At 40.3% G+C, this 26,379-nt stretch overlaps 1 protein-coding gene across 10 annotated transcripts in view; it reads left to right on the top strand.

The window, feature by feature from the left end:
• FHIT (fragile histidine triad diadenosine triphosphatase) overlaps positions 1-26,379 on the top strand; it is a 1,472,419-nt gene that overhangs the window by 628,830 nt on the left and 817,210 nt on the right. Inside the window, exon 1 of one of the 10 annotated variants that reach the window (XM_025885240.2) lies at positions 19,788-19,863. The exons of the other annotated variants lie outside the window; for them this stretch is intronic. The gene's annotated coding sequence lies outside the window, so the exon portion shown is untranslated. Of the gene's footprint in view, positions 1-19,787; positions 19,864-26,379 lie in introns of those variants that run through there. 10 annotated transcript variants of the gene reach the window in all.

The following is a 26,379-nucleotide window of genomic DNA, read 5'->3' as shown; positions in this document are numbered from 1 at the left end:
TGCTTGTGTCAAAATAATCTAAACACCAACGAAGGAAAATATGTCTAAGTCCATCAAACCTGTCTTCTTCCTCTATAGCTATCACCAGTTAGGATTTGAAAGTTTTAAGTGCAGAGAAGGTGGTGCTCAAAACCAGAAGTTCATGCTGCACTTTAAGGGGGTGGGGGAGGAGCATAAGGAGAGAATTAGGGAACAAATTCTTCTAGAGTTCATAAAATGTTCATTCGGTTTTTCAGAGTTGGTGAAAATGTATAGAATTTGTAATGGAAAAATATGCTTTCGTTTGAGTGAGTGTGTGGGGTAAGCTTTTCTTTTATTCTTTTTGGGGGCTTAGACTTTCAGAAAACTTTTTAGGCATTTGTTTTATATCATGAAAGCTGCACATATTCTAACACTAGCTCATGATATTTCACATGGGTACTATTCCATTGTTGACTTTCATGGAGTTTATGTGATTAAGCAATAGTATTTCCCTGATTCTGTCCATTCTTACCCTTGGCCGAATCCTAACTAGAAGTCATATTAGATTGCCTCCTCCTGGAAGCCTTCCCTTCGTTCCCTCAAGGTTTGATTAGGAACCCTCTTTCTCTGATCCTACTTCTTAGCCATCTGTCAACCTGGCTGTATCTTCCATCTGGCTGTTCCTAACTGGAGGGCAGGGTCTTTGCCTTATTCCCTTTGGGAGCTATGGTGCCAGCTCAGTGCCTGGCATATAGTGAATGCTCAGCAAATATGTATTGAATTAATGTATTTTTCCAGAGGGAATTATTTAACTTATGGGATAAAAAGTTCAGACCTGTCCATAGAAGTTGCAAAATAAATATTTGTAGATTGAATTTCCAGTGCTTAAGTAATTCTGTACTGTAAAGCAGATGCCTCTGAAAGGCTCATTAAAGGTTTGGGATATTATTTACAACATTAAAGCAGTTTTCTGAAAGTGCATATATATTACACCCTGTTTCCTCCTAAGTGCATGGACTCAGTGAAAAATAATAAATCAATAACGTCCTGAGAATTACTGGAAGAAACAGCATGTTGTTTGTTATTCCCTGAAGGTGGAATGTAGAGATGATGGGTGAAGAGAGCTTCTGATTTTCTGTTGTGACAATAGTGACAACATTGATAGTATCATTCTTTTTTTAGAGAGAGGGAGAGTGGGAGTGGTGGGGGGAGGGGCAGAGGGAGAGAGAGAATCTTAAGCAGGCTCCTTGCCCAGCATGGAGCCCGACTCAGGGCTCGATCCCACCACTCTGAGACCATGACCTGAGCTGAAATCAAGAATCAGATGTTTAACCGACTAAGCCACCCAGGTAACCCGATAGTATAAATTTTGATTAACTTTGAACCCATAAAGCGGAGCATTGAGTCTGAAGGTAGATTTTGTTTAAACTAGATTTTTGTTGTCTGTTAAGGAGGTTTGGTCCAAAGCATCCAACAGGGTACCTCCCCTTTTGCAGGCTTCAGCAAGGAAAATTTGTTCATAGTCACTTAAAATGTTTTGAATTTACTTAAATTATAAATGATTAACTGATTAGAAGAAATAGTCTACTTTTGTGATATATTTCCCAATTTTCAAAGAACAAATTAATAGAAGACTCCTTTCAATAGCCTTGTACATCTACAAGGCTATAGTTTCTTGGTGCATCACTATTTACTTAGATGTGCAAGTCCAGAAACTTAAGTTTGTACATTTACCCAGAGTTGAGGAGGGTCAAGGCCACTGATTCATCCTGACCTAACTTATAAGAAGATGATAAATTAGAATGCCAGTGTGTTCATTCTCCAGGAGAAATATAGCTGCCAAGTTCTATTCATGTTATCTGGTCAGCACTTTCTCCAGTAAGAAGTCTCAGTGGCAAATTAAATTACAATCAGAAATGCACTGTATTGGTGAAAGTGTGGGGGAAAAAGCAGTATCATCTACTATTAATAGAAATGTAAATTGCTGCAACCTCTTTGGAGGGGAAATTTGGCAACATCTCAAATAAAAACACATGTATCCTTTGCCCTTGCAATTTTGCTTCTAAAAATGTATCCTGAAGATAAATCTTCACAGGTGGGCAAAGACATATGAGTAAGAGTGCTCCTGGTAGTATCATTCAAGGAATGGAAGAAACATAATATCCATCAAAAGCGAACCTGTCAAGATCCATGGCTTATCTATATAATATAAAGCTGTGATACTGTTAAAAGGAATTATGTAATGTATATGTTATGTGGAGAATGGTCCCCAAGATATGTTATTGAGGGGGAAATGAAAGATACCAAACTGTGGGTATAATGGGCTTCCTCCTATGATATTAACAGAATGGAATACACACATATATGTGCTATTCTGCTAAGCATGTTTTGGAAATGCAGGAAACAGTGATCGTCCCTAGAAAGACTGGGTAAGGAGGAAGACTCATTTTTCACTAGAAGTACTTTGCATTTATTTGAATGTGTTACCCTGTGCTTGCATGTATTAGTTTTTCTATGAAAAAAAAAAGTTAAAACAACATTCAAATAGTTTCTTGTTGACTTTTGTTGAGTTTAAAATTAGCACCAAGGAAGATAGTCATGTTTCACAGATAGGACTGTTCCCGATGTCTGCAGAGTCACCTGCCAGGCACATCCCACCCACCCTAGACAGTAGCCTCTCCCAGGAGAACGTTTTCATCACTCTTTATTGGCCTCCCACAGATGTTGTCTCCAGTATGTGATGTCATCATTATATTTATGAGTAATTCTTCCTGCAGCTGGACTCTGGTTTCTTGAGGAAAACTTGGGAAACATATGAGTCCCATAAGCCACACACTTAGAAGTCACTTCTTAGGTTAGGTTGACTTTGGTGTAAATTATAATCACCAGGGGAGCTTGTTCAAATGCAGAGTCCTGGATCCCATCCCAGAGATTCTGACTTAGTTAGGCTGGGATGGGGTCAGGAGGCTTCAGCTTCAGGGAATCAGATGCAAATGATCTGTATCTGAAAAATTTAGGAGTGTATATTTCAGGTCCTGTCTCTGGATTCCAAAGTCATTTGACTGTGTGCTTCCTTTATTGATGACACATATTTTAAAGAAATCAGTAGTAAATTATTAGCAACTTCATCCATTCTGTATCAGTTGATCTTTAGTAGATATGGGGGGGGGAAGGAAGTATAACCAAGTTCAGCTTCCATAAGGGTGAAGAGAATGACCCCTCCAGAGTGCCCAGTTGGTAATGACACCCAGATTATTTTATGCATACTCATCTCAGCCTAAATCCTTCTTGGTCTACATGGGTGATGGAAGATAGTAATATGCCTCTCAAAGCAAGGAAGAAAGAACATTTGAGGTAAGTTATGGGCAGCTGACCTTTGATTTTTTTTTTAATTTTTTATTGTTATGTTAATCACCATATATTACATAATTTGTTTTGGTGTACTGTTCCATGATTCATTGTTTGTTCATAACACCCAGTGTTCCACGCAGAATGTGCCCTCCTCAATACCCATCACCAGGCTAACCCATCCCCCCACCCTCCTCCCCTCCAGAAACCTCAGTTTGTTTTTCAGAGTCCATCATCTCTCCTGGTTCGTCTCCCCCTCCGACTTACTCCCCTTCATTCTTCCCCTCCTGCTATCTTCTTCTTTTTCTTTTTTCTTAAAATACGTTGCGTTATTTGTTTCAGAAGTACAGATCTGCGATCCAACAGTCTTGCACAATTCACAGCGCTCACCGTAGCACATACCCTCCCCAATGTCCATCACCCAGCCATCCCATCCCTCCCACCCCCAACCACTCCAGTAACACTCAGTTTGTTCCTGAGATTAAGAATTCCTCATATCAGTGACTGACCTTTGATTTTAATCACAATTGCTTTTAAACGGAAATAGGAAGGAGAAGGAGTGGCAGAAGGGTGGAATGGGATAAAAGAGAAAGTCGAGTGAAGTGTGTGAGTTTTGAAGTCAAATTGACTTGCCTCCCTGTAGACATTCTACACCTGATAAGCTGTGTGGTATTGGACATGGCATGACACTTCTCCGTGTGATGGCTGTACATTAAGGATAAAACTGACATTACCATGGCCAAGTGGATAAAATGAGAGAATATTTATAAATGCATTAACACAGCATCTGCATTTATCAGAAGCTCAATAAATCGTGGCTAAATCTTTTCATAAAGGAGCAAGAAATAAAGATTCACAGACTACCCATTAGTCAAGAGATCTGAGTAGCACTCCCAAGTCTGCTGCTAGCTAATGTCTTGCTTGGCCTCAATCAAACCATGAAATGCCTTGAGCCTCTGTTTTCCCATTTGTGAAATGAGAAAGTCGAACTTCATGGCTTCTAAAGGGCCTGTCGTTTTACCTCCAAACTCTAGGGACAAAACAAAACATTTCTTCAAACCCCTTTCTTTACCCCAATGAATATCGGGTAATTACTTTTCTTGTATTGAGCTTAGATGGAAGGAAGGTTTTTCTCTAAATTTGTCATCCTCGGCAGGGCGTATGCATTCCTTTGCCTCCAGCTGACTCTCCTTAGCTGCACGTGAAGTTCAGTCTGTTTTTAAAATTCTTAGGTTTGAAGTTTGATGGATTAGAAAACATCTGACTATTGCGATGAGTAAATGGTAAGTCATGGGAACTAGCAAGTAGATTGGGGCCGAGTTTATCTTACGGGATTGCCGATCTCCCATCCTGACCCGCTTAGGGTGCTTCCTTCTTTTGATAGGATCTGGAAATGGGTGAGGAAGAACTCAGCAGGCTCTACTGGGTCATCTTACTGGTGCTGATGTGCTCACGGCAGAGGGACCTCAGACAATTCTCTCCTCTCTCTCTTACTCTCATTTTGGCACTCATATAACCCCAGCTGTGTCCTTGGAACCAGCATTCTTCAAAGTGTGTCTCATGGGACACTTGTTTCTTGAAATGCTCCATGGGAAGAAGGTTTAGAATTTGGTTTAAGGGGTGCCTGAGTGGCTCTGATGGTTAAGCGTCTGCCTTTGGCTCAGGTCATGATCTCCAGGTCCTGGGATGGAGCCCCACATCGGGCTCCCTGCTCAGCAGGGAGTCTGCTTTTCCCTCTCCCTCTGCCTCTCCCCCTGCTTGTGCCCTCTCTCCCTCTCCCTCTCTCTCTCAAATGAATAAATAAAATCTTCTAAAAAATAAATAAAATAAAATCCATGGAAAACTCTGTCCATTCTAATGCTCTCCTTGTCAAATCCAAAGAATATTAGTATAGGAAGGCTCCTAGAGCTCCCCAAGAAAACTGGTTAAACCCAGCAGCTCCCAGACTTACTCAAATTTGGAACTTTTAAGAAAATAGTAAAACAACAGTGATATCTCTCATAATCGTGTTCCACAGGACTCAAATTGGGAAATACTTTTATAGACTGTAAAAGGGCTCTAGGAAACTGATTCTGCTCCATTATTTATGAACCGATTGAAGAAGAAGAGAAAATAGCTTTCTGGAAGGTTTTTCTTGAAAAGCAACTGGAGTTAGAATTTATGTATTGAAGTATTAATTTTATGTTGAGATGTGCATTTGAGTACCAAGGCTGGTTTAATTTGTAGGTGCATGATGTTGATTCACAGACTACTCATAGATCTTTCTTGCCTTGACTACAAGACTTTGTGAGTCCCAGAATTTCATTTAAATATTTTGCTGCAGAATGTGTAACTAGCTATGGATCTGAATGAAGAATAACACCATGCAAGTCCATAGATAAATAATTAAAACTGTGTATGAATAACTCCAGGTTATTCCACCATGGCTATATAATGTAAAGAGTTTCAATCGAGCTCTAACAAAATACATCTGTGTCTGGCTCCAAAAATTGCTTTCTGAAGATTGGAGAGGTAGATTTATTAAAGTCTGTGCATTTCTGATTATGCACGAATATGTTGTTGCAAAGTCTCAGGAACATTTGAGTCCTGGGTATTCTTTCCTAAACCTTAGAGAGAAATGTGTTTCGGAATTAGGTAGAGACCACTCAGCTTCAGCTTACTCTTATATGAACTGTTTTCATATTTACTGACAAATAGGGATATAATCCCATTTTAGATATTCCAGCTCAACTAGCAGTTGTAAATGTTCTTTTTTATTTTCTAATCTTGTACAGTTAAAGGGAAAGGGTTGTACTAAAACGGTTCTGTTGATGCCTGAAGTGATGCAAAACTGAGATGAAGGCAGCAAATGTAGAAAAAGTAAATTCAAAATGATTTGTTTATATTAGGTTTATGGGCTCATGTAGTTTAGTGGAGTGAGACCAGGAACCAGGAATAATCAGAGAACCTCCTGCCTAAAAACAAACACATATAGTACAGGAACATTAGGGCATTGCTAGGTATCACACTGTAAGGATCTCCATTCTGCAATAGCAAAAGTAAGGAAATAAGGAAATGGGCTGGAGCTTTGTGGGTAATTAACTAGCATTTAGGCGGAAGTGGAAATGTCACTTTTGGAATCGCAATTATACAATGGATGTGGTCCCTTGTCATTTCTTTCTCTTTTTTCCAATTTACAAGAACATATATAATTAGAGGGGTAATAGGTTTTAATACATTTTTGGTCCTAGGCTAAATGTTTAAATTCTTTAGTCTCCAATTGACCATATTTAATGTAAAATGAGAGCGCATTTGGGATTATGGAAGGAACAATAACTTAAGGATGATAACAGAACAGTGATCAATTCTTTATCCACTTGTTTATGGCTTAGGGCAATCCTTACTTAAGAGGACCTTCTTTGTTGGAAGAGAATAAATGGGCAGTGGTATGATAAATGTTCAACAACTGGGTCTCAGAGGGAAAGAAAAAAAAAAAACAATCTTGATATGCAGCATCGGCAGATTTGGGGATTTCTGTGGTGTAAAACCTCCCACCCTGGACAACTTTGGATTATCAACCTGATGTCAGCTGGCTCACAAAACCCCAAAAATTCAACAAGCAGTTCTCATGAGCTGGTGGGAGCTGGCTCCAGCATACCTTTGCTAGATATTCTTTCCCCTTCCTTCCTTCCTTCCTTCCTTCCTTCCTTCCTTCCTTCCTTCCTTCCTTCTGAAGAATAGTTGAGACACTGTGACATTAGTTTCAGGTGTAAAACACAGTGACTGGACAACTCTATACGTTATGCTATGCTCACCACAAGTGTAGCTGCCATCTGTCAGCATACAATGCTGTTACACTACCATTAACTATATTCCCTAAAGTGTACCTTTTATTCCTGTGACTTCTTCATTCTATAACTGGAAGCTTGTATCTCCCGCTCCCCTTCACCCATTTTGTCCATCCCCTCCCCCCTCCCCACTGGCAACTACCAGTTTGTTCTCTGTATTTATGGGTCTTTCTGTTTTTCATTTGTTTGCTTTTTGTTTTATTTTTTAGATTCCGCATATAAGTGGAATCATATGATATTTGCCTTTCTCCATTTGACTTATTTCACTTAGCATCTACTCTCTAGGTCCATCCATATTGTGGCAAATGCTAGATTTCTTACCCAGGGGCATTTTGTGGGGTTGTTTCCATAGATGTCTATAAGGCACCTGAAAACTCTGGAGAATGCCTTTTGAAAATGACTGGTCTCTGATCTTTAAAATCCCTTTCAGATCTCAAATTCTAGAATCCTTTCTCAAGAAGTGTTTATAAGACAGAATACATTGTCATTGTATGTGACGAACTTTTTTAAAGTTGATACTGATGTTATTTGTTGTTGTTGGTTCCTAGAGGGCTGGTGATTTAACTGGGATAATTTTGGTACAGAGAGAATCTCCGGTTAATTTTAAAAGTGGTTGTAGGGAAGGCAAGTGTTGATTCTGACACACCAGTACCTGGGGTTACTTTTGCTTTTTAAGCATGGAGCCATTGCCATTTTTGAACATGACAACAACTTTGCATCATGGCAAATGCCTTTAACATAGGACACCTTATCATCTAGGGGCTGGCAAATGACAGCTCATCAGCCGGATCCAGCCTATTTGTGTGTGGCCTGTGGGCTAAGGATGGTTCTTACATTTTTGAATGGTTGAAAAAAATCAAATGAAGAAGAAGAATTTGTGACACATGAAAATGATAGTTTCAGTGACCATAAATAAACTTCTATTGGAACACAGCCCTGCCCTTTTGTTCATATCATCATGTCATCGATATCATCATGTCATCTCTGGCTACTTTCATGCTACACCAGCAGAGTTCAGTGGTTGTGGTAGAGACTAAGGGGCCTGCAGAGCCTGAAATATTTACTATCTGGCCCTTTACAGAAAACGTTTGCCAACCCCTGATCTAGGAAATAAGTCTCTGAGGAAATGTAACTAGCTAGTTCAATGTTCTGTACAGTGACTGAGGACATAGCGGTAGGAATGCCAAATGAATTCTTAATGGGGTTGAGAGGAGTTGCATAAGAAAATGGAGGAAAGCATAAACAGCTTGTGAAAATTCTTAAAATATGAAAAAAGAGTAAGGAAAATAAGGAATGTCTCACTTTGCCCAAATTACCTTTTCTTCAGTTTCGTTGATAGCCTAATATGAAGAGGTTCATGCTTTGTTGTGCTGATGTGTTCTGAGTTACGTGGTCTCCTGATCACAAGGGCCCTGTTGCTTCTGATTCAGTAAAGGAGTATCGTCATTGGTGGTGACAAGACTTTGGCTTTAGAGTCAGACAAATGGGGTTCAAACGTTGGCTTGGCCACTTATTCGATGTATGCTCTTGGACAGATTTCAACAGTTTGCATCTTGATTTATCTCATGTATAAAATATAGAATTGTTCTGAGAATCAAGTCAAATATTTAAATTCCATAGCGTAGGAATCTGACACATAGTAAGCATATAATAAATGTTACTTTTATTTGTTGTTATTATTATGTTGTACACCTCAGGGCCTTCCATGCATGTGCATATTTATCTTTTGGGGTAAGCTTTTATCCTTTTAGTTTTTGCAGACAGATATAAATATTTAATTTGGCAGTATCTTGACATATAATACAATTTTTTTCACCCGACATACTTCATCTCCTGGAAATTGTCTTGAAGGAAATTCATGCAAGTATTACAGTCTCCGCCAATATTTTAAACTTTGGTCAGGTGAGAAGGTTAAGTGTCCCCATTCATTTCTTCCCAAGAAGAGACTGCCCTCTAATGGAAACTATTCTGGTAAGGGGAGAAAATAATTGTGGTCATGAAGACTAGCAAATGTTTTGTAAAATTCTTTTCTGTTACAATATATCGGCTTAGGAAATTTAAGTATACCTTCAGGAGAGCAAGACTCCCACTGTCTCAGTACCTGCACAGTCTGCTCTGATGATGACATTCACCAATTAGACCTTCATTTCTTTGACAGCTATTTGCACTCACCAACCTCCCCCCTCCTCCTGTCACAGTACAGGCATTGCTTTAATCAAGTCATTCTCAATTTAGGTTATATAGTAGAAAACCAAGAAGCTTTAAAATATCCTGATCCCTAGGTTGTACCTTAGATCCAATTTCTGGGGATGGGATCTAGACATCAGTATGTATGTATGTATGTATGTATGTATGTATGTATGTATTTATATTTATGTCCCCTCCACACACTTGATTCCAAAGTGCAGCCTGCAGCCAAGGTTGGGAATCATACTTTAAACCTTTAGGTTTTAAACTTGTCCTTAAACAAAATAAAGCAAAAATCCTGTGCTCATGTGTCTATGGTGTTTGCTCTTCTTAAGCATGCATAAGCGCAGCATCCATTGTCGACTGCTTGCACTGGAGTCTCATCTCCACGGAAATTTACTGATACAATCTTATTTCATTAGCTTGTTAATAAAGAAGGATCTTTTAGGTAGCAAAAGAGGGTGATAAGAAATGAATATTTGCTACTTCTCCAACTGTAAATCCCACTGATGGGTTTTGTTTGGGACCATTGATCATTTGGACTCTGATGACCTCATGGCTAAACTGTACAGAGGCATTTGGACTCACCTGTTGAAAATGCATTTACAGGGTATGAATTTATAAGAGCATATTTTCTATATATTCACTGGTAGCCATATGCACTTTTTTTAGCCTGGTAAATATACATGCTGCTAAATTTTCTTCTCATTAGCATACTGTTCCTTGTGTTTAGTTCATTATCGGTGTTTTATTGATCTAATCTTTTACTTAAATAGGAATTGCTATAGTTTCGCAGAGTTTGACTCAGTTGAAGGAAGGTTAATTAATTTTGTTATCTGTAAAATAAAAATCATGACATTGCCCATCTCCTAGGATTGTTAAGAAAAGAGGAAGAGATAATATGTGTAAAACAACCTAGTGGCCGGTACTAAGCAAGCACTCCAATGGTGTGATGATATTGAGATAGTCTATAATAGAGGTCAAGAACAAGGGTGCTCATCAGGTTAGTTTCCTTGGGTTCAAATTTCATCTACACTACCTATCAGCTTTGTGATGGTAGGCAAATTCATTATCCTTTTTAAATCTTCATTTCCTTCCCTGGAAACTTTGAGCTAGCTACCTTTTTTTGCGGGGTAGGGGGAAGCAAGGGGAGGTGGTTGAGAAATCAGTGCGATCATGTATTTAATGTGCTTATCACTATTCGTGGCATATGGTAAGCACATTTTCACATACATAAAGTAGGAAGGGAGTGTGTGCATGTATTCAGTCGGAGCTGCAAGGGACCTTACCCTGCTTCTTGTGTTGTCCCTGAACCAGTAGCATCAGCATTACCTGGGATCCTGTTAGGAACGTTTCATTTCGGCCAACCACCCCAGACTTACTGAGTCTGAATCTGCATTAAAAAAAATGCCTAGCGATTTGTATGCACATGTGAGCAGCACCGCTCTACCCAATGAATGACAAATACAAAGCAAAATTGCCGCTACTTCCCTGTAGTACTCCCGTGGCAGGTATCACTCATCAAGCGTGGCACTCCATCCCTCAGCATCCTGTCCATACTGCAGACACCCTCACCTGGCTGATAGGAACTGTCATGCAAGATGAAACCTATAGCAGAAGAAACTTACTGCACTGAAGGAGTGACTTGCTTGAGCTTGAAAGGCAGTGAATTGCCAAGATAGTACTCAAATTCAGGGCTTTTAATCCTCAAACCAGCAATCCTGTACATTATTTTATATGGCCTCCAAGATGTCATTTGGCAACATACAACCACATTGTGTGGTTGGCTTTGTGCTACCACCAGATGGTAAAAAAGGACATTAAGATTAGCCAGAAGGATAAAATAGCATTCAGTATTAAAACGGAAGTTGCAAAGAAATAAGTTAAAATCAGCTAACAGTGTTAACTGTGATTAAAGCTTAAAGCCTAATGGTAATTTCTATTGTGATGATCTAGGCATGGTTTTTTTAAAAATTTTGTGATGATAAATTAATTCCACTGAATTCTAGAATTCATTTTTAAATTTTTTTTCACTTTAAGCATTTTCTTTTTAGCAAGGATGTGTGATGCTCGAGGGGGAAGTTGTCATTGAATTGACCACTGAATTCATCAGACAGCATTTCACAATACGAATTCAGACAGCATTTCACAATACACATTTTGCTTTGGGCACACATTGATACATTGCCTTTGCCTTTCACAATTGTTTTTGCTTGAAATTTTACATCTTAGGGCTGAAACGAACCTTGAGATAGCATATGATCCAGCTTCTGTCTCCTGGGAAGGAGGGAAGAATTCTGTTCATCGCCAATGAGAGATATGGTCTGCCTAGAGCAGAAATGAAAACACTATCCTAATACCTCTGAAATTTGTCTTAAGCATCACGTTGGCTGTTGCACTGAGGCTGCTAAACATTTTCTGACTCATTACTCAAATGACTTATGCTGCATTTAGTGTGGTGGGAACACACGGAGAAGTGGCTGGATCCGACCGAGTGAGTAAGCGACTGGCCAGAGTTCCCTGCATTTTGTTACCTGGGCCGTTAATTTGCTAGAAATCTTAAGATGTTAATGTTCCTCCAAAGAGTTTGGCTGACGTGGAGGGGCTCCTTTCACCATTCTGGAGGATATGCCAGAATTTCCCCTTCTCAAAATAAAATAAGGCAGTGTCCATTTTCACATTGAAAGTTTGTCCCAAGCTGTAATAATAATAGTTTAGGTAATGTAAGACAGACTGCAAATTAAAAAAAAAAACAACTATATATTTATAGATCTATATGTATGTGTGTATATTTATGTATGTATGTATAGGTGCATATATATGTATATCAATGCATATCTACGTGTATATATATATATGTCATTTTACTTTAGCCGACCTGTAGCCATTAGCTTCGAAATTTCCAGGAAACAACAATACTTTCCCCAGTGCATTAACTTACTCGATGTACACATCATTTTTCTGATTTGGCAGTTTTCCATATCCAAATCTGTTTGACCCTCAAGCGATGGCTAAAAGTATAATTGCAGATGCATGGACACCAGAGTCAAGGATCCATGACAGTGTCTCTTAAAATAACATTAAAGGTCAGGTCATAAAACCACTTTCCTTTTTCTGAGTATTTTATTTCTTTGCCTGGAATTAATTTCATGTCCAAAGACATGGTATATGAAAGAGGACATCTAGGAAATGTGTTCTAGGAATTAACCTTCCCCAGTAGTCAAAAGAAAATTTGGAACTGTGTCTGTACAAATAAATATAGACACATCTATATAAATTTTTTTTTACTATCTTTAGTGGCAATGGAGTATGCCTGCCCTTGTTAATTTTTTATTTATTTTAGATTATTAGCATAGGAATGCACACGACCCATTTTCTCTTTGGAGTCAATTGTTTTGCTTTATATTAACTTTTCAACTTGTTTTCTTTTACATTAGTCTTAAAATGTCCTCCTCATGGAAAAGGGTATGTTCTACATATGATAGAAATTAAGCTGGCTGCTTTCCAGCGAATGAAATTATGGAGGTAATTTATAAGAATAAGATTTTTTTTTCATTTTAAACTATAGGCTAAATGACAAAGGGCAGACAATGTAAATATCAGCTAGAGACTTAAACAGATTGTAGCTCTCTGTCCCTTTCTGTGTATTTAAATGTCTTTTCTCTATGTTCAGAAACAGAATGGTGTCCATTCTTAAAGAATGATCAGGATTCGTATATATATATTATACACACACACACACACACACACATACACACATATATACATATATTTTTTTCATTGTCTTCCTCCCATTGGTGCATGATGCTGGGCTGGACCCATGCAAAGTAATGTAAAACACACTTAGTGTCAAGCCTTTAGGAACTCAAAGTGATCCCTTTAGCCTTTGGAAGAACTTGCTATGAAATTGGAGTCACCTGGAATTATTGAAGCAATTGAATTATTGTTAGCTAGCTAATATTAGAAAAGGGAAAGCGGAAGATTGAAGTCTGTTTTCCTAGCAGCTAATGAGGCATCTCATGATTCGAATGTCACTCTAAAGCTAACCTCATTAAGACAGAACATCTTGTTTTCATAAATGTCCTGGGGTAGCTGGACAATTACGTGTATTCATTTAACTGAAACAAATAACAAAGCTTTCCAACCAAATTCGAATATGCAAGAAAGCCTCTTAACATGTCTTCTAAGTGTGCAAATACATTTCTTAAGAACAGTATGAGAGAGATGGACTTTGCATCCTCTTTTTAAAAAATCCAATTTTTGGATTATTTGAAAGTGGACTCTGTCATCAAATTAAATGCACCATCGACTACATTTTTATTAAGAGATTTATTGCCAGCTGCCTTATTTAGTGTGCTTTTATTAAAATGCTGCAGCAGCTTTCATCTGAATACGCATAATTTAGATATTTAGTGGACAGTCATAAGGCATTAAATTGTCCCTGTTATTTTTGACCTACAGGAGAGTGTGGGGCACCTAATTGTAAGGGGACAAATTAAAGGGAGGGGGGTTCTGGGTAGTTTCTAGACATTTGGGAAACCTATGCTTTTGATTTTTCAAATCGCTGCTGAAATAGCAGCTCCAAAATTTGGCTTAGCAGAGTTTGCTCCCTGAACCGGCTCAGTGTTCATTTGAGAGGGCTGGAATCATGAATTATTAGATCTTATGCTTATGATCGGGTGAATACCCAATAAATACCTGTTGCGTAAATGAATGAATCAGTGAGTTGGGTATTATGGTTTTTGGCCAATATTCTCCTTTTTATTTCTTTGAAAAACAGCATACAGATGTTTTTCCAAATTTAGATCTCTATTTGAAGATGGTGATCTACAAGTTGAATATGCAGCTATCTGTTTCACTGGATGAGACCTATGTATATATATAAATCTATGTACGGATACAAATATGTAATTAGGCTCAGAAGCTTTAGGAAATGAGAACTATGTAGGTTTTCAAACTTTCCAAACTGCCTGGAAGAAATGGGTATTAATAGAGCTGCTCCGGAGGGATGGTTTTTCATCAGTCACCGACTCTGTTACGTGGAAAGCCCTTTTCTCATTACTTTTCTATTTTAAATCTATTTCCCTGCCCTGGCTGATTGAACCTTCCTGAAATGTGCCAGGCAGAGAATCTCGCCTCTCCTCTCAGCTTAGAAATAATAACGTCTTCACATTTTCATGGCCTTTTCTGAAATGGGGACCTTTCATTTGTGTTTCACTCTCAGTTGAAATAAATTGATTAACGTCATGGAATTGTGTCTCACCACAGACCTTTGAAACAAAAAGCTACTTTTCTGAGGTGGTAAGGAAACAGATTGCCCCAGATTTCTTTATGCTCCAAGGACTCCGGGACAAAGGAATTGTTTTATCACAACACGTTGTGGAATCCTAAAGAAAGATCAGGATTCATTTCTTCCCGTTTGCTTGTGTTTCTTCCGGAGCATCCCCAGACACGTACCCCATACCCTAGGCATTTAGTAATCAAGAGCTCTCTCTGGGACCCCTCTTCCGTGCTTCCTGACTTGTATCTCATTTTCCATCTCCTTTTTGCCCTATGAAATGTTCTGTACCTTGCCTTCCACCATTTTTTTTAATTTTAGCTTTATCAATCATATTCTTCATTTCCAATGACCCTCTTGCCCCTCCCACTTGGATTTTTCATCTTTCATAGCTTCTTGTGTTAATTAAGCTTTGTTTCACCAAGGCCCCTTCTCCACTATTCCCTGCGCTGCGTCCCTCCACTTCCATGCTGGTTTGCCCAGCGGGAGGCTTGGGTACACGTCTGCAGTGGGAGCAGAGAATGAAGTCAGGATATTTCTTATCCCCCTCTTTTGCCTTGCAGCGTCATCTGTGTCCTGCTGTTCCTGCAGCTCCCTCTGGCTTGGCCTCCAGGGGTGGCACTAGCTGGCCTTGAATAACAAGATTCCTCCCCTGGTTCCTTCTGCTGTGGGGGTAATGGCGCCTCCTTGTTGCTAATCTCTGGTGCCCCACCACCCATCGTTAGTTCATTTGTTTGATTGTTTAACATGGCCCCCATCTTTGGTCAAGACTCTTCACACAGCCATCAGGAATGCATCTATTTCCTGATAAACAACCTCTTCTTAACTTACAGGTGCAGAATGTCCCTGAATCTCTCAGAGATTTTGAATTAGGGTTTATACTTGCAAGTTCCTGCCTGACCCATGAATTCTGTCTCCGATGCCATTTGTTCTCTGTGAATGTTAATTCTTCTTGTTTGTGCAGTGGTCTTAACTCTTCTATTTCAAATATAGATCCTGTTTTGTTAAAATGGGTAGCTGGTAAGGGTTTCCTCTGCTGCCATGTAAACCAGTTTCTGCAAATGATGGGTCTCCTTGATACCAGTTCCAGTCCATCTTGCCCACCAGATTAATAGTCCTTGTAAGCTCCCCTCTAATGTCCAGACCAAAAAAAAAAAGGATCTTTTGTTTGGTGTTGAAGGTCTTTGGACATCTAGATCTCAGCAGACCCTGAACCTAGACATTGCTTCCCCCAAGCAGAACCTTCTCATCTCTGTTTATGCACCTGTGCACATCTGATTCCTACTCATGTGCCTAACAGGCTTGCCATTTACATTTTTAGCCAAGTCCAGAGGTCCCTTCCTCCTGTGCTTCTTATTCTGATCTTTATCACTTACTGATTTGTCTCATGTATTTCACTGTGTGTCTCAACTCACCTACTAGAAGGTAAATTTTTTGGAAACAATTTAAAAAAATGCTTATTCATTTATTCATTCACTCTCCAATCCATGAAACTCTTTTGTTTATCATCTCTATTCTTGGGGCTGTCAAGATGAGACAGCAATGTTCCTAAGCTGAAGAAGTCCACAGCCAGTTGGGGAGACAAGCAATAATGAAGGGAGACCCAGTGTGAAGAGGGCCATGATAAAACACAGAGGACTCAGCCGTTCAATTTCTCAGAAGGAAGGAGGCAGATCTGGGCTGGGCATGTCTTCCCGGAGTTTTCTTACCCTGGCAGGTGGAAGGAATGAAAGGAGGTGAGCAAGGGGTGCTCTATAGGTCAACAGATGGAGCTTTGTCTTTAACTCATGAACAGGGGCTGCCCAGGGCTACACATTTAAGTAACTCCTTTGTTCTAAAGGGATCAATTGGCCCATGGTGTAGTCAAGGTTGGGATTGCCGTCCAAGGAGAGACTCTTCACAATCCTGCAGTTGCTTCCGTTACCAGACTGTGATTCTCAAGGGATTAGAAGGGGGCGTCTAGAACCCATGGAAGCTCCACAATGCCTCGTTTTCAGCTGTGGCTGATGGCTTTCCTGAGAGCTTCGTGCCTTCTTCAGCTGTGCCCCATTACCAGACAATGTCCAGGCAATACTATTTTAAGCTGATGTAGCACGGGTTAGTGTGACTCCAAGCTACGCTGGAAGTCAATAGAAAGAGTTATAGTTTAAAAAATACAAAGAGCGAAGGTGAAAAGCACAGATGGAGAAGGAGATACAAGGATGCAGCTGACAAATTTGTGAGCTAAATCTCAGGCTTATGTGGGTTTGCTTCTCTTGTTGCTCTTCAAGGAAAGGCCGAAAGTGAGAAAACAGAAAGGCAGGAGAAAAGGAGAGGCTTGGAAGTCTTAAAAGCTCCCAGATTCCTTGCCCTTTCTCACCCTCCCAGCTCTTGGGATCATTTTTAATTGGGAAGTTGAACACAAGAGTGAGAAGTATGCAAAACTTAAGTGAAGACACAATGAATTTATCACCAAGGGGAGAATCTTCAGTTCTCTCTCTAGTGGGAGAAAGGTCAGAATCCAGGTGATGAGAGTTGTTTGACCCCTCCCCGCCTCCAGCCTTTAACTGAGGGCAGCTGCCCCTTCCTTTCTGTTCTGGAAAACTTGGAGAGAGAGCTGTGTGTTGCGTCTTCTCCCGATTCCTGGAGCTGCTCTAGATCCTGCAGGTCAGACCTTGGCTCAGGGAGAGTGGGTACAGATTTCTAGGGAACCAAAGTCCACAGTGGAGGGTGTTGGGAGGGACACAAGTCTTTCAGTCAGATTTTCGAAACACTCTGGCTTTTCCTTCCTAGTCTCTTGTGGATGCTTAGTTCGGATCTGAGATGGGCAGAAAAAAAAGCAGATGGACCAGGCTTTTGGCTGGGATAATTTGTGGGCAAATATCTGCTTTCCTATGGAAACCCAAATCCAGAAGGAGTTAGACACTTCTGTAGAGGAAGGTAAGTGTCTGGGGGAAATGGTCATAATTCTGGCCAGCACGTTGTGGGGTAGCCTCAGGAGCGGAGTCTATCCAGGCCCCGCCACCTGTAAGCTCTATGCAATTGAGGGAGTGACTAAATCTCCCGAAGTCCACATCTTTTGGCATAAAAGCAGGCAGTTCTGGGGAAGAGCTTGTACTTTGGCCTTGGATGGACCTGTGCGCAGGTCCTGGGCCAGTCTCTTAGTAGCTCTGGGACTTGGGCAATTTATTTCACTTCTTTGAGTTTTATCAGCCAAATAATAGGAACAATAGGAGATACCTAGCAGGGATGCCAAGAGGATGAGATAAAATGCTACATGTCGAGCAAGATGAAGTAACTCCCCTAGTTGCTGCCCAACTGGTCCTGTATCTCTGCTCCCACTACCTCTTTCCTTTTTACGTTGTTTTTCTTTTCCTTTTTATGTTTTTTTTTTTTTTCCCTTCCCTTCTCCATGAGGTTATTGAAAGGACTTTTGACTAAGGTCAAAAGAAATGGTGTGATGTGTCTGGCTCGCTCTCCCATTTACGGGCTTTGTCCTTTCTTTCAATAGACCATGTATTTTCTGTATGCTCTAGGATTCTGGATGGTAGGAGCTGTGCAAGTGGCAGAAGGAGAGACCACAGGGCACAGCTAACAGAATACTGGATGTTACCAGTGGATACAGAAAGGGAGGGCGAGGGAGATCTTTCAGAAGACGTTGACTGGAGTTTTAAGCCATTACGTTATCAACAAACTGCTTTGTGTGTGTGTGTGTGTGTGTGTGTGTGTGTGTGTGTATTTGTAAACATGCCTAGAAGCTAGGATGTGATGGATGTATTTGATAAATAGAATAAATATTAAATACAGCATGAATCTAGCCCACCAATGTTCAGCTTGGAGTAATTAAAACAAAGGAATTCTGTAGGTACAGAGAAGAATACCAGTTACCCCTTTGTACTGCTTTGCAATCGGAGATTTTGTATCTAATTTCTGCCCAATTACTGTTAAGTTGACTATTGATGGATTATCTTGTGGTGTTGGTTTCATGTGACAGTAATTAGGAATCCATGGACTTTTAACCCAGAAAATGACCTGCAAGGTCTTTGTAATCCAGAATTTTCTAACATGAGTTCAGTAAAACACTAGTCCCTTGATGACATCTGCCCCCAAAGCATTCTGTGGTTGGGGAAATGCTGCAGATCAGTGTCCCCTCGCAGAACTAGTATTAACAAATAACCTTCTGCCAAGCCCTGAAAGGAAGAAACCTGTGTAGCTGGATTATTCAAACCTTTCCCAAATCTATTTGAACATGAAACATTTTCTTCAAGTAATGCCTGTTAAATCTTCCAGAACAAACTTGGGGAAGCACTATCTTGATCCAAGACTTCATTTTAGAAATGGAAAGCAAAGTCCAAAGAGATGATTTGCCAAGTTTCTGGTGAATTTCTTGGATTCGATTCCCATGCCACAAATCAAACGTTATTATCTTGCACTTGGAGGAAGATGCTAATGAAAAGGAATCTTTCCTCTGATGGACTTTACCTAATGGCTTTTGTTAACTATCTGCTTTTGGGTTTTCAAAGAACACTCTTTCCGGAGAGGGTACTTAGTAGTATTGCTGATTGTGTAACCATGTAAGTGCTGTTATAATGACAATTTTATTTCTTTTGAATCCATAAGCTTTTTCTGTTCCCTCCAAAGCCTGCCTGCCTTTTATTCCCATCCCCATGACTCTACACTTGCAGAAATGCCGCTTTTATTCTTCTTCATGACTCTTACCCTCTTAACCCATCTGGAGACCTGCTTTTTGCTCCTGGAGTATATGCAAATTCCTGTGTGCTATAAAATTTTTGGAAATTCTCAGAAGCCCGAACATTTCTGCATAATCTTTAAAAGAAAACTAATTGATATTAATCTTTCCCCTCGATGACAGTTTTTTTTCCCCTCCATCTCAGTGTTGGTAATACATAATTCATTGTTCCTAATAACAGCTTGTGGTTGTGCTATTTATTCACTGGAGTTCTTAAGTACCCAAAGCAATGTTCCTCAGGACATGCTTTAGAGCGAAATTGCAGGGCTGGCTTGCCAGTCTCCTGTGAGCTACAATGGCCACTATATATTTTGAGAACTTTGTAACAAGTGCACACTCTTCATTCCTGGACTAGCAATGTTTGTTAAAAATTCACTTGCTTCAATCCAAGGAACATTTGTGTACTCCATGTCAAAACACATGCTATGCTCCAGAGATGTTTTTTTTTTAATGTATTAGGTATTGTTGCTGCCCGTAAGGTGCTCGCCCCTTGGTGAGGGACACTCACTTCTAAGTGAACCCAGCTTCGGGTGGTAAGTGCTGTATTATGTGGTGTTCAGAATGCTAAGGCACAACAAGGGGTAAATCCAGTGGATAAAGGTTTCATGGAGGGGTGGCATTTTAATGATGTCCTGAAGCCTAAGCCGCAGCTTCTTAGAAGCCCAGGAAGCTTGGCGATTATTTTAAAGTGTGATAGATTAAGTTGTAAACTCCCGTTCTTTGTGGGTTCTGTCCCACCTCCAAAATTGTCATTCCCAAGTTAGATTCTCTCTGGGAATCTGCTGTACGTGGAAATGCATTTCTGTCAAATGTATTGCACGTACAAATTCACCATTGCAGTCCAGACATTTCAAGCTTCAGTGTGACTATTTGAATGGTCCTTCCTGTTCTCTCTTCCTCACTGTGATTATTCCACCCCCTGTTGAGTGCTTATTATAGGTCAGCCTCTGTGCTGAGAAGCTCCTGTTTCTCCATCTGTGTCTGTTTTCCATGTAATCCTGACAGTGACTCAATGAACCACGTCTTCCCCAAACTTGTCTGCATCGGTGGTGGTGGGGGGGGCATCACAAATGGTTGATGCTTGTATCACAGCCCCAGAGACTTTGATTTCATTGATCTGGGGCATAGCCTGCGCTTTGGGATTAAGGAAAAAAAAGTCCCCAAGTGGGAATGAAATGGCCTCGAATTGATTGCGGTGATGGTTGTACAACTCTGAATAGATTAAAAACCATTGAATTGTACATTTTAAATGGGTAACTTTTATGGTATGTATATTGTATTAGAATACAACTCTTATGTTAAAAAAATCCTAGGTGAATAATTTGGTAAGCACTGCTGTATAGTAAATGGGGAAACAGATCAAGGAACTTTCCCAGACTCGCAGAGCTAGCTAGGGTGGAATAAGAACCCAGGCGGTTTGAGACTAGAGTTTATGTTCTTAACCACTAAACCATCCTACTGTCCTCAAACCTGAGGATGACTCTACTGATCTGTGATTCAACAGGCGTGTGGCTGGAGAAGTACCGGTGAATTGTTCCTGTCCATCCACATGCCTTCAACGTGTCATGTTATGTAACCAGTGGATCTAATTTGCAAAATAATTGGTGTTAGAACATGATAAAAGACTTAGCCTCCTTGAAAGGGGAACCCTCCTACACTGTTGGTGGGAATGCAAGCTGGTGCAACCCCTCTGGAAAACAGTATGGAGGTTCCTCAAACAGTTGAAATTAGAGCTACCATTCGATCCAGCAATTGCACTACTGGGTATTTACCCCAAAGATACAAATGTAGGGACCCGAAGGGGTACGTGCACCCCAATGTTTATAGCAGCAATGTCCACAATAGCCAAACTGTGGAAAGAGCCAAGATGTCCATCGACAGATGAATGGATAAAGAAGGTGTGGTATATATACACAATGGAATATTATGCAGCCATCAAAAGGAATGAGATCTTGCCATTTGCAACGATGTGGATGGAACTGGAGGGTGTTATGCTGAGTGAAATAAGTCAATCAGAAAGACGTGTATCATATGACCACTGATATGAGGAATTCTTAATCTCAGGAACAAACTGAGGGTCGCTGGAGTGGTTGGGGGTGGGAGGGATGGGGTGGCTGGGTGATAGACATTGGGGAGGGTATGTGCTACGGTGAGCGCTGTGAATTGTGCAAGACTGTTGAATCACAGATCTGTACTTCTGAAACAATGCAACATATTTTAAGAAAAAAGATGATAGGAGAGGAAGAATGAAGGGGAGTAAGTCAGAGGGGGAGATGAACCAGGAGAGATGATGGACTCTGAAAAACAAACTGAGGGTTCTAGAGGGGAGGAGGGTAGGGGGATGGGTTAGCCTGGTGATGGGTATTAAAGAGGGCACGTTCTGCGTGGAGCACTGGGTGTTATGAACAAACAATGAATCATGGAACACTACACCAAAACAAATGATGTAATATATGGTGATTAACATAACAATAAAAAATTAAAAGACTTAGCCTCCTTGGGAATAAAAAAATTCTCCATCCCTTTATCACAGTGCTGAAATGAGCTGAGCCAGCCTTCTTTGGTGGCCAGGAGGCATCCTCAGAAGCACATCTAAAGAGGGACACGCTGGTATCAAAGTTACATTCAAAACCAACTGTTCCACATCCTAGAACCTGGAAATAGAATTCTATTTAAAAGATACTGCCTGGAATGTTACCTTGCTCTTTGTCAACCCTCTCCTGAATTTGGGTATAAAATGCACATAAAAATAGTGCAACTAAAATAGAAATGTTGGGGTTTTGGCCGAAGAGAGGGAGTAAGAAGGCAAGGCTGATTAGGAAGCCTGTTTTTAACAGTACCAGCAGAACACTTAAGGGAGACTACTTTTGAAAGCAAAGAACAAATCTGTATCATAATGAATTGTCATAAATGTGTTAATCTGGATGGAATAGTGAAGGTCTATGTCCCCAGTGCGGTGACTTTTTGGAGAGGAATGCTTTGTCTCTTGTATGTAAAGTTGATCATTGCTGACCTCTTAATGGCTGGTTCCACTTTCCCTGTGTGTGTGTTCCTTTTGAATAAAGATTGAGTTAAAAAAGAGGAGCACAGCTTAGAGCTGAAAGGGAACTCATTAAAATGGCCTTTCTAGAGGATAAAATGTTGAGTTCCAGGAGTGAGCTTAGTTCATTTTGCTGTAGTCGTTAGGTGCCAACTGTCTCCTAAAGTGCTGAGAAGTTTAGCACTGTGCAATCTATTTCTTAGTGCCAAACATCAGCTGTAAGAGTAAGTTAATTTAAATATTCAGGATTTTTCTTTTTAAACTTGGCTTTGTCTGTACTTGCCTGAAGTGTTTTCCTGAATTAGTGTTTGTTTCGTTTTTAAATGACAACTAATTTCCATGAAATCCGTTGCTCTGATATTTTTCAAGAAAGGACGGAGGGCCTGTTAGAATCCAGTAATGAGAAATAGAGTAGGAACTGGGAGTTCAGTCCTTAAATATCAATTGAGAAGCTTGTTCTGTTCCTGGATTCTCTTACTTTGTCCCTGGGATCAGCCCAGCTGCTGATTGTTAGTGATCATCAGAATGAGTCACCATGTGGCCTATGGGAGGTGGGGCCCCAGATGGCCAGAGTGGTGGGTCCACCCGCATGCCTCACCGTGGTCTTCGGGCAACTGTGATCACTCCCCCCGCCCCCCAAGCCCCAGTATGACTACTCACTGTACTATGGCTGTAAGTTCAAGCCCCAACCTTTTGTCCCTTGGCTTGAGACGCTTAACTGTATTGGCTACTTCTTTTTTTTTTTAATTTTTTTATTGTTAATCACCATCATTAGTTTTTGATGTAGTGTTCCATGATTCATTGTTTGTGCATAACACCCAGTGCTCCACGCAGAATGTGCCCTCTTTAATACCCATCACCAGGCTAACCCATCCCCCTACCCTCCTCCCCTCTAGAACCCTCAGTTTGTTTTTCAGAGTCCATCGTCTCTCCTGGTTTGCCTCCCCTGGTTCGTCTCCCCCTCTGACTTAATCCCCTTCATTCTTCCCCTCCTGCTATCTTCTTTTTTTTTCTTAACATACGTTGCATTATTTGTTTCAGAAGTACAGATCTGTGATTCAACAGTCTTGCACAATTCACAGCGCTCACCATAGCACATACCCTCCCCAGTGTCTATCACCCAGCCACCCCATCCCTCCCACCCCCCACCACTCCAGCAACACTCACTTTGTTTCCTGAGATTAAGAATTCCTCATATCAGTGAGGTCATATGATACATGTCTTTCTCTGACTGACTGACTTCACTCAGCATAACACCCTCCAGTTCCATCCACATCGTTGCAAATGGCAAGATCTCATTCCTTTTGATGGCTGCATAATATTCCATTGTGTATATATACCACCTCTTCTTTATCCATTCATCTGTCGATGGACATCTTGGCTCTTTCCACAGTTTGGCTATTGTGGACATTGCTGCTATAAACATTGGGGTGCACGTACCCCTTCGGATCCCTACATTTGTATCTCTGGGGTAAATACGCAGTAGTGCAATTGCTGGGTTGTATGGTAGCTCTATTTTCAACTGTTTGAGGAACCTCCATACTGTTTTCCAGAGTGGCTGCACCAGCTTGCTTTCCCACCAACAGTGTAGGAGGGTTCCCCTTTCTCCGCATCCCCACCAACATCTGTCATTTCCTGACTTGTTAATTTTAGCCATTCTGACTGGTGTGAGGTGGTATCTCATTGAGGTTTTGATTTGGATTTCCCTGATGCCGAGCGACGTTGAGCACTTTTTCATGTGTCTGTTGGCCATTTGGATGTCTTCTTTGGAAAAATGTCTGTTCATGTCTTCTGCCCATTTCTTGATTGGATTATTCTGTGGGTGTTGAGTTTGATAAGTGATAGATTTTGGATACTAGCCCTTTATCTGATATGTCATTTGCAAATATTTTCTCCCATTCTGTTGGTTGTCTTTTGGTTTTGTGGACTGTTTCTTTTGCCGTGCAAAAGCTTTTTATCTTGATGAAATCCCAAGAGTTCATTTTTGCCCTGGCTTCCCGTGCCTTTGGCGATGTTTCTAGGAAGAAGTTGCTGCAGCTGAGGTCGAAGAGGTTGCTACCTGTGTTCTCCTTAGGAATTTGATGGACTCCTGTCTCACGTTTAGGTCTTTCAACCATTTGGAGTCTATTTTTGTGTGTAGTGTCAGGAAATGGTCCAGTTTCATTCTTCTGCATGTGGCTGTCCAATTTTCCCAACACCATTTGTTGAAGAGACTGTCTTTTTGCCATTGGATAGTCTTTCCTGCTTTGTCAAAGATTGGGGTGATAAGATAAGTTGACCATAGAGTTGAGGGTCCAATTTTGGACTCTCTATTCTGTTCCATTGATCTATGTGTCTGTTTTTGTGCCAGTACCATACTGTCTTGATGATGACAGCTTTGTAATAGAGCTGCAAGTCCGAAATTGTGATGCCGCCAGCTTTGCTTTTCTTTCTCAATATTCCTCTGGCTACTCGGGGTCTCTTCTGGTTCCATACAAATTTTAGGACTATTTGTTCCATTTCTTTGAAAAAAGTGGATGGTATTTTGATGGGGGATGCATTGAATGTGTAGATTGCTCTAGGTAGCATTGACATCTTCACAATGTTCTCCCAATCCGTGAGCATGGAATGTTTTTCCATTTCTTTGTGTCTTCTTCAATTTCTTTCATGGTTATTTTATAGTTTTCTGAGTACAGATGCTTTGCCCCTTTGGTTAAATTTATTCCTAGGTATCTTATGGTTTTGGGTGCAATTGTAAATGGGATCAACTCCTTGATTTGTCTCTCTTCTGTCTTGTTGGTGTATAGGAATGCCACTGATTTCTGTGCATTGATTTTATATCCTGCCACTTTACTGAATTCCTGTATGAGTTCTAGCAGTTTTGGGGTGGAGTCTTTTGGGTTTTCCACATATAGTATCATCATCTGCAAAGAGTGAGAGTTTGACTTCCTCTTTGCTGATTTGGATGTCTTTGATTTCTTTTTGTTGTCTGATTGCTGTGGCTAGGACTTCTAATACTATGTTGAATAGCAGTGGTGAGAGTGGACATCCCTGCCGCATTCCTGACCTTAGGGGAAAAGCTCTCAGCTTTTCCCCATTGAGAATGATATTCACTGTAGGTTTTTCATAGATGACTTTTATGATGTTGTGGTATATACCCTCTCTCCCTATACTCTGAAGAGTTTTGATCAAGAAAGGATGCTGTACTTTGTCAAATGCTTTTTCTGCATCTATTGAGAGGATCATATGATTCTTGTTCTTTCTTTTGTTAATGGATTGTATCACATTGATTGATTTGTGGATGTTGAACCAAGCTTGCAGCCCAGGGATAAATCCCACTTGGTCATGGTGAATAATCCTTTTAATGTACTGTTGGATCCTATTGGCTAGTATTTTGGTGAGAATTTTTGCATGCATGTTCATCAAGGATATTGGTCTGATTTCTCCTTTTTGATGGGGTCTTTGGTTTTGGGATCAAGGTAATGGTGGCCTCATAAAATGAGTTTGGAAGTTTTCCTTCCATTTCTATTTTTTGGAACAGTTTCAGGAGAATAGGTATTAATTCTTCTTGAAATGTCTGATAGAATTCCCCTGGGAAGCCATCTGGCCCTGCGCTTTTGTTGGGAGATTTTTGATGACTGCTTCAATTTCCTTAGTGGCTATAGGTCTGTTCAGGTTTTCTATTTCTTCCTGGTTCAATTTTGGTAGTTGATACATCTCTAGGAATGCATCCATTTCTTCCAGGTTATCTAATTTGCTGGCATAGAGTTGCTCCTAATATGTTCTTATAATTGTTTGTATTTTTGGTGTTGGTTGTGATTTCTCCTCTTTCATTCATGATTTTGTTGATTTGGGTCATTTCTCTTTTCTTCTTGATAAGTCGGGCCAGCGGTTTATCAATCTTGTTAATTCTTTCAAAGAACCAGCTCCTAGTATCATTGATCTGTTCTACTGCTCTTTTGGTTTCTAGTTCATTGATTTCTGCTCTGATCTTTATGATTTCTTTTCTCCTGCTGGGTTTAGGCTTTAT

Source organism: Callorhinus ursinus, unplaced genomic scaffold (genome assembly GCF_003265705.2).
Source record: "Callorhinus ursinus isolate GAN/ISIS: 27379988/994484 unplaced genomic scaffold, GSC_fseal_2.0 scaffold15, whole genome shotgun sequence".
NCBI lineage: Eukaryota > Metazoa > Chordata > Mammalia > Carnivora > Otariidae > Callorhinus > Callorhinus ursinus.
This window is presented reverse-complemented; position numbering and strand designations above follow the sequence as displayed.